Source organism: Lipotes vexillifer, unplaced genomic scaffold, assembly GCF_000442215.2.
Source record: "Lipotes vexillifer unplaced genomic scaffold, Lipotes_vexillifer_v1.1 scaffold1251, whole genome shotgun sequence".
Lineage (NCBI taxonomy): Eukaryota > Metazoa > Chordata > Mammalia > Artiodactyla > Lipotidae > Lipotes > Lipotes vexillifer.
This window is the reverse complement of record NW_006785999.1, coordinates 194521-203648: the sequence shown is the minus strand read 5'-3', so window position 1 is coordinate 203648 and position 9128 is coordinate 194521.

Below are 9128 nucleotides of genomic sequence, written 5' to 3'. Positions count from 1 at the left end.
CTCATGTGATCCTGAGAGCAGTGAGCTTATTTATTGTTAAATCCTTGGAAATCAAGTTTCAAAACTGTCTTTCTGCAAATGAAATGAGAGTTGATTTAGAGAGGTTCATGTCTGAGTTACTAATTTTTTTTTTAACATCTTTATTGGAGTATAATTGTTTTACAATGTCATGTTAGTTTCTGCTGTATAACAGAGTGAATCAGCTATACGTATACATTTATCCCCATATCCCCTCCCTCTTGTGTCTCCCTCCCACCTTCCCTATCCCACCCCTCTAGGTGGTGACAAAGAGCCGAGCTGATCTCCCTGTGCTATGCAGTTGCTTCCCACTACCTATCTATTTTACATTAGGTAGTGTATATATGTCAATGCTACTCTCTCACTTCGTCCAGCTTACCCTTGCCCCTCCCCGTGTCCTCAAGTCTGTTCTCTATGTCTGTGTCTTTATTCATGTCCTGCCCCTGGGTTCTTCAGAACCATCTTTTTCTTTTAGATTCCATACATATGTGTTAGCATACGGTATTTGTTTTTCTCTTTCTGACTTACTTCACTCTGTATGACAGACTCTAGGTCCATCCACTTCACTACAAATAACTCAATTTTGTTTCTTTTTATGGCCGAGTAATATTCCATTGTATATATGTGCCACATCTTCTTTATCCATTCATCTGTCAGTGGACACTTAGGTTGCTTCCATGTCCTGGCTATTGTAAATAGTGCTGCAGTGAACATTGTGGTACATGACTCCTTTTGAATTATGGTTTTCTCAGAGTATATGCCCAGCAGTGAGATTGCTGAGTCGTATGGTAGCTCTAGTCATAGTTTTTTGTTTTGTTTTGTTTTTTATTTTTTTTGCGGTACGTGGGCCTCTCACTGTTATGGCCTCTTCCGTTGTGGAGCACAGGCTCCGGACGTGCAGGCTCAGTGGCCATGGCTCACGGGCCCAGCCGCTCCATGGCATGTGGGATCTTCCCGGACCAGGGCATGAACCCGTGTCCCCTGCATCAGCAGGTGGACTCTCAACCACTGTGCCACCAGAGAAGCCCTATTTTTAGTTTTTTAAGGAACCTCCATACTGTTCTCCATAGTGGCTGTATCAATTTACATTCCCACTAACAGTGCAAGAGGGTTCCCTTTTCTCCACACTCTCTCCAGCACTTATTGTTTGTAGATTTTTTTTGATAACAGCCATTCTGACCAGTGTGAGGTGATACCTCGTTGTAGTTTTGATTTGCATTTCTCTAATGATTAGTGATGTTGAGCATCCTTTCATGTGTTTGTTGGCAATCTGTATATCTTCTTTGGAGAAATGTCTATTTAAGTCTTCTGCCCATGTTTGGATTGGGTTGTTTGTTTTTTTGATATTGAGCTGCATGAGCTGCTTGTATATTTTGGAGATTAATCCTTTGTCAGCTGCTTTGTTTGCAAATATTTTCTCCTATTTTGAGGGTTGTCTTTTCGTCATATTTATGGTTTCCTTTGCTATGCAAAAGCTTTTACATTTGTTTATTTTTGTTTTCATTTCCATTTCTCTAGGATTTGGGTCAAAAAGGATCATGCTGGGCTACCCTGGTGGCGCAGTGGTTGAGAGTCCGCCTGCTGATGCAGGGGACATGGGTTCGTGCCCAGGTCCGGGAAGATCCCACATGCCGCAGAGTGGCTGGGCCCATGAGCCATGGCCGCTGAGCCTGTACGTCCGGAGCCTGTGCTCCGCAATGGGAGAGGCCACAACAATGAGAGGCCTGAGTACTGCAAAAAGAAAAAAAAAGGATCATGCTGTGATTTATGTCAAAGAGTGTTCTACATGTTCTTGGTTTTCCTCCAAGTGTTTGATAGTGTCTGGCCATAAATTTAGTTCTTTAATCCATTTTGAGTTTATTTTTGTGTATGGTGTTAGGGAATGTTCTAATTTCATTCTTTTACATGAAGCTGTCCAGTTTTCCCAGCACCACTTTGAGGGTGTCTTTTCTCCATTGCATATTTTTGCCTCCTTTTTCAAAGATAAGGTGACCATATGTGCGTGGGTTTATCTCTGGGCTTTCTATCCTATTCCATTGATCTATACTTCTGTTTTTGTGCCAGTACCATACTTTCTTGATGGCTGTAGCTTTGTAGTATAGTCTGAAGTCAGGGAGCCTGATTCCTCCAGCTCTGTTTTTCTTTCTCAAGATTGCTTTGGCTGTTCAGGGTCTTTTGTGTTTCCATACAAATTGTGAAATATTTTGTTTTAGTTCTGTAGAAAATGCCATTGGTAGTTTGATAGGCATTGTAGATTGTAGATTATTTGGGTAATAGAGTCATTTTCACAATGTTGATTCTTCCAATCCAAGAACATAGTATAACTTTCCATCTGTTTGTATCACCTTTAATTTCTTTCATCAGTATCTTATAGTTTTCTGCATATAGGTCTTTTGTCCCCTTGGGTAGGTTTATTCCTAGGTATTTTATTTTTTTTGTTACATTGGTAAATGGGAGTGTTTACTTAATTTCTCTTTCAGATTGTTCAGCATTATAGGAATGCAAAAGATTTCTGTGCATTAATTTTGTATCCTGCTACTTTACCAAATTCATTGATTAGCTCTAGTAGTTTTCTGGTAGTGTTTTTAGGATTCTCTATGTATAGTATCATGTCATCTGCAAACAGTGACAGCTTTACTTCTTCTTTTCCTATTTGGATTCCTTTTATTTATTTTTCTTCTTTGATTGCTGTGGCTAAAACTTCCAAAACTATGTTGAATAAGAGTGATGAGAGTGGGCAACCTTGTCTTTTTCTGATCTTAGAGGAAATGGTTTCTGTTTTTCACCATTGAGAATGGTGTAGGCTGTGGTTTTGTCATATATGGCCTTTATTATGTTGAGGTAAGTTCCCTCTATGCCCACTTTCTGGAGAGTTTTTATCATAAATGGGTGTTGAATTTTGTCGATAGCTTTGCTGCATCTATTGAGATGATCATAAATTTTTTCTCCTTCAGTTTGTTAATATGACTTATCACATTGATTGATTTGTGTATATTGAAGCATCCTTGCATTCCTGGGATAAACCCCACTTGATCATGGTATATGGTCTTTTTAATGTGCTGTTCGATTCTGTTTCACAGTATTTTGTTGAGGATTTTTGCATCTATGTTCATCAGTGATATTGGCCTGTAGTTTTCTTTCTTTGTGACATCTTTGTCTGCTTTTGGTATCAGGGTGATGGTGGCCTCATAGAAGGAGTTTGGGAGTGTTCCTCTCTCTGCTGTATTTTTGAAGAATTTGAGAAGGATAGGTGTTAGCTCTTCTTTAAATGTTTGATAGAATTTGCCTGTGAAACCATCTGGCCCTGGGCTTTTGTTTGTTGGAAGATTTTTAATCAGAGTTTCAATTTCAGTACTTGTGAATGGTCTGTTTATATTTTCTGTTTCTTCCTGGTTCAGACTTGGAGGGTTGTGCTTTTCTAAGAATTTGTCCATTTCTTTCAGGTTGTCCATTTTATTGCCATATAGTTGCTTGTAGTAATAGCTCATGATCCTTTGTATTTCTGCCGTGTCAGCTGTTACTTCTCCTTTTTCATTTCTGATTCTATTGATCTGAGTCTTCTCCCTTTTTTTCTTGATGAGTCTGGCTAATGGTTTATCTATTTTGTTTATCTTCTCAAAGAACCAGATTTTAGTTTTATTGATCTTTGCTATCATTTCCTTCATTTTATTTTCATTTATTTCTGATCTGATATTTATGATTTCTTTCCTTCTGCTAACTCTGGGGGTTTTTTGTTCTTCTTTCTCTAATTGCTTTAGCTGTAAGTTTAGGTTGTTTATTTGAGATTTTTCTTGTTTCTTGAGCTAGGATCGTATTGCTATAAACTTCCCTCTTAGTATTGCTTTTGCTGCATCCCGTAGGTTTGGGGTCATTGTGTTTTCATTGTCATTTGTTTCTACGTATTTTTTGACTTCCTCTTTGATTTCTTCAGTGCTCTCTTGGTTATTTAGTAGCATATTGTTTAGCCTCCATGTGTTTGTATTTTTTACAGTTTTTTTCCTGTAATTGATATCTAGTCTCATAGGGTTGTGGTTGGAAAAGATACTTGATACGATTTCAATATTCTTAAATTTACCAAGGTTTGATTTGTGACCCAAGATATGATCTATCCTGCAGAACGTTCCATGAGCACTTGAGAAGAAAGTGTATTCTGTTATTTTTGGATAGATTGTCCTATAAATATCAATTAAGTCCATCTTGTTTAATGTGTTATTTTAAGCTTCTGTTTCCTTTTTTATTTTCATTTTGGATGATCTGTCCAATGGTGAAAGTGGGGTGTTAAAGTCCCCTACGTTTATTGTGTTACAGTCGATTTCCCCTTTTGTGGCTGTTAGCATTTGCCTTATGTACTGAGATACTCCTATGTTGGGTGCATAAATATTTACAATTTTTATATCTTCTTCTTGGATTGATCCTTTGATATTTATGTAGTGTCCTGCTTTGTCTCTTGTAATAGTCTTTATTTTAAAGTCTGTTTTGTCTGATATGAGAATTGCTACTCCAGCTTTCTTTTGATTTCCATTTCCATGGAATATCTTTTTCCATCCCCTCATTTTCAGTCTGTATGTGTCCCTAGGTCTGAAGTGGGTGTTTTGTAGACAGCATATATATGGGTCCTGTTTTTGTATCCATTCAGCCAGTCTATGTCTTTTGGTTGGAACATTTAATCCATTTACATTTAAGGTAGTTATCGATATGTATGTTCCTATTTCCATTTTCTTAATTGTTTTGAGTTTGTTTTTGTAGGTCTTTTCCTTCTCTTGTGTTTCCTTCCTAGAGAAGTTCCTTTAGCATTTGTTTTAAAGCTGGTTTGCTGGTGCTGAATTCTCTTAGCTTTTTCCTGTCTGTAAAGGTTTTAATTACTCCGTTGATTTGAATGAGATCTTTGCTGGGTAATCTTGATTGTAGTTTTTTCCCTTTCATCACTTTAAATATGTCCTGCCACTGCCTGCTGGCTTGCAGAGTTTCTGCTGAAACATCAGCTGTTTACCTTATGGGAATTCCCTTTGTTCTTATTTGTTGCTTTTCCGTTGCTGCTTTTAATATTTTTTCTTTATATTTAATTTTTGATAGTTTGATCAATATGTGTCTTGGCGTGTTTCTCCTTGGGATGCGCTTCCTGGCATTGATTGACTCTTTCCTTTCTCATATTAGGGAAGTTTTCAACTATAATCTCTTCAAATATTTTCTCAGTCCCTTTCTTATTCTCTTCTTTTTCTGGGACCTCTGTAATTCAAATGTTGGTGCATTTATTGTTGTCCCAGAGGTCTCTGAGTCTGTCCTCAATTCTTTTCATTCTTTTTACTTTATTCTGCTCTGTGGTAGTTACTTCCACTATTTTATTGTCCAGGTCACTTATCCATTCTTCTGCCTCAGTTGTTCTGCTATTGACTCCTTGTAGAGAATTTTTAATTTCATTTATTGTGTTTTTCATCATTGTTTGCTCTTAGGTCTTCTAGGCCCTTGTTAAACATTTGTTGTATTTTCTCCATTCTATTTCCAAGATTTTGGATCATCTTTACTATCATTTCTCTGAATTGGTTTTCAGGTAGACTGCCTATTTCCTCTTCATTTGTTTGGTCTGGTGGGTTTTTACTTTGCTCCTTCATCAGCTCCCTATTTCTCTGTCTTCTCATTTTGCTTAACTTACTGTGTTTGGGGTCTTCTTTTCACAGGCAGCAGGTTCATATTTCCCATTTTTTTTGGCGTTTGCCCCAGTGGGTAAGGTTGGTTCAGTGGGTTGTGTAGGTTTCATGGCCAAGGGGACTGGTGCCTGTGCTCTGGTGGATGAGGCTGGATCTTGTCTTTCTGGTGATCAGGACTGCATCCAATGGTGTGTCTTGGGGTGTCTGTAAGTTTAGTATGATTTTAGGCAGCCTCTCTGCTAATGGGTGGGGTTGTGCTCCTGTCTTGCTAGTTGTTTGGCATGGGGTGTGCAGCACTGGAGCTTGATGGTCATTGAGTGGAGCTCGGTCTTAGCGTTGAGATGGAGATCTCTGGGAGCGCTCTCGCCACTTGATATTACATGGGTCTGGGAGGTCTCTGGTGGTGCAGTGTCCTGAACTCGGCTCTCCCAACTCAGAAGCTCTGGCCTGACACCCTGCTGGAGCACCAAGACCCTTCAGCCACACAGCCAGGTAGATTGGGAGTTTCTTGCCTTTTGGGAAGTCTGATGTCTCCTGCCAGTGTTCAGTAGGTGTTCTGTAGGAGTTGTTTCACATGTAGATGTATTTCTGGTGTATTTGTGGGGAGGAAGGTGATCTCCACGTCTTACTCCTCCTCCATCTTGAAGTGTAATAATCTGAGTTACTGACATTTTTAAACCTCACCTTCAGCCCTCTCTGGAATCACACAGTCTGTTTGAATCGTTGTCTAAGGTCTTCATAAAACAAGACTATGACATGCTGGAGGCTGCCAAGCATTGATGGGCATAAACCTAAAATTGGGCAGACAATGTGAAGCAACTGAAAGCTTGATTACAGAAAAAGAAATAAGGAACCATCTCACACATGAAAATGGCTATAATCTACACTGTATTTTCTTATTTTAAAATGTAGGATTTGATTCTTAAAAATGTTGGAAAATGTTACATTAAGATTTATTTAATTTCCTTGATATAGCCATAACTGTTTCCTAGAAAATAATTACAACCATGTCTACCTTATTATATTTATTAAAAATAGGGTGAACTTCTATTATTAAAACAGCTATCCTTCCAACTGAGGTATTCCTATATCAATTTAAATAACATATGGATAAAAATTATCTCACTTTTCTTCTTAATTTTTAATAAAAAACTGTGTTTACTTCAGTCCTAAAGAATGCATGCTTCAACAAGTTTAGGGTACCTGAATATTCCTATGGTAGCTAAGAGAAAAAATAACATACCTGTTTGTAATCATGAAATGAGACCTCTCTTCAAGTTGAAAGTTTCAAACCCATTATACTTTTTAGCTTCATGGTAAATAAGTTTAATTTGTTTTGTCACAAGGAAGGAAGGGAGGGAGGGAGGGAAAAGAAGAATGAAAAAGAGGCTTTAACATAGTCAGCAGAGAAAGTAGAAAGGATTTAAGACACACAAAATCTTTATAGGAATATATTTAATGCAGTATTTCTCAATATGTGTTACACATATTACTTAGGCTAAAAATGAATATTTTTATTTTAATATTTATTTATTATAATGCCTATTAGAAAAATATAACTAAGGACTCAAACTAGTGGTTTAATGTCTATTACTGCATGGGGGGAGCTAGAATTATTTAAGTAAAATGAGGAGTCACATTAATAAGTTATTGAATAAATGATAGTTTAGTTGATACTGAAAAAAAACATGAAGGTAGCCCACAAATGACTAAGGTTTATAAAACTTTACTATAAAACTGCTCTTCAGAACTGGGGATGAGTAAATTGGAAAAGTGTCAGGGAGGAAATAATAGCTATCTTTATACATTTCCAATACTAATTCACACCAATGGGAAGAAACTACAGAATACATATTTCTAGTCCACAGAAGGAAAGAGTTGTCATAAGTCCAGTACTGCTAGAAGATAAAGTGTACTGATTCCAGTTCCTCATTACCAATGGAACTTAGTAACAGGCCTGGCAAACATTTAACAGCAATGTGTAAAGGGAATTGAACAACTGGAAAGGTATTGTGCTCAGAAGATCTTTTGCCAATCCAGAAACTTTGTGAGAAAAACATAAATTCACTATTACCTCATTTTACACATTTACTAGGGATAATGATAGCAGAGGTAATTTTCATAAACAGAACTTTATTATCCAGTAAATTCAACCTTCATAAAAATAGAACGTGGGAAAAGTTTTGAGTTTACTTTCACGTACTATTCATGTTCTTTGAGATAGGAAAACTTTAAGAATCAGCACAACTCGTGGTCATTACAGGCAAACATTCCATGATGGTTTTTCTGACTCAAAAGTACACATTTATCAAATTTGTCTTTCCATATTACAATAATCCATCATGATTTTTGGTAACAATCACATGCTTTATTGCATTGCTATTAAAGTATTTCATGTAGGTAATCTTTATTCATCAAGGGTTTGGGGGCAGCAAACAACAGAAATCCAACTAACTGTTGCTAAAATCACAGCTATAATTATTTCACTTAATAGGAAGTCCAGAGATAGGAAGTTAAAGACTAGTTCAAATTTTAATGTAATCATCAGTGACTTAGACTCTTTCCATTTGCCCATTCTTTTTGACACATTGGCTCTTTTGGTTTTGTATGTTTCATTGCCTTAGTTTGTTTGTCTTAGGCTTATTGCCTCATAGCTGCAAGCTCCAGATGTCACAGTTATATTTAAAATTTGAAAGAGAGGGGAGGGTTTTCTCCTCCTGAGTCTATGTCTTCTTATCAGGGAATAAAAGCTTTACTTGAAGACCCGCCCCCCCGAAAAAAGATTTCTCCTTACATCTTATGGGCCAGAAAATGTTCACATGGCTATAAGTGACCCTGGAAAATTTGTACATGGCAAATAGGAAAGATGGAGACAGGGGTTCACTTAGATCAGTCATGATTTACTCCCTGATATTGGACATATTACTGTTCTTCAAAAATACAAAACAAAACAAAATGAAAAAACAACTGTGGTTCTGATAGCCAGCAAGACAGGGGGAGTTGTGGATAAGTAATAAGTAAGGTCTCTCACATAAACCTTGAAGGAGCTCTGTGTTCCCTGACCAGAAGAAAAGGATATTCTTTTTTATTAATTTACTCAATGCCATGGGAAAACTGTTCATTTTTAAAGTACTGAATAATCCCATTCATTCACCTATCAATTTATATTCATATTTTGACAAGGGGCATATTTATTTTTAGGGAGGAAGGTAGTTTCAGCAGAAAAAAAAAAGAAACTGAAAGAATGAACAGAAATTTTTTGCCATGAGACTGACTTAATGATTCACTAGATGAATTTGTCAAGAGAGCCATGTCTAGTAGAGTTTAAGCCTGGGTGACTGAAGCAGTCATGAACACATCAAAAGAAATGGGGAAATAGTGGAAATTCCTTCAAATTTAAAAACTTAAGTTTGATGTATATTTAACATTTTAAACTCTCAAACTTTAATTTTTGTATGTGTATAT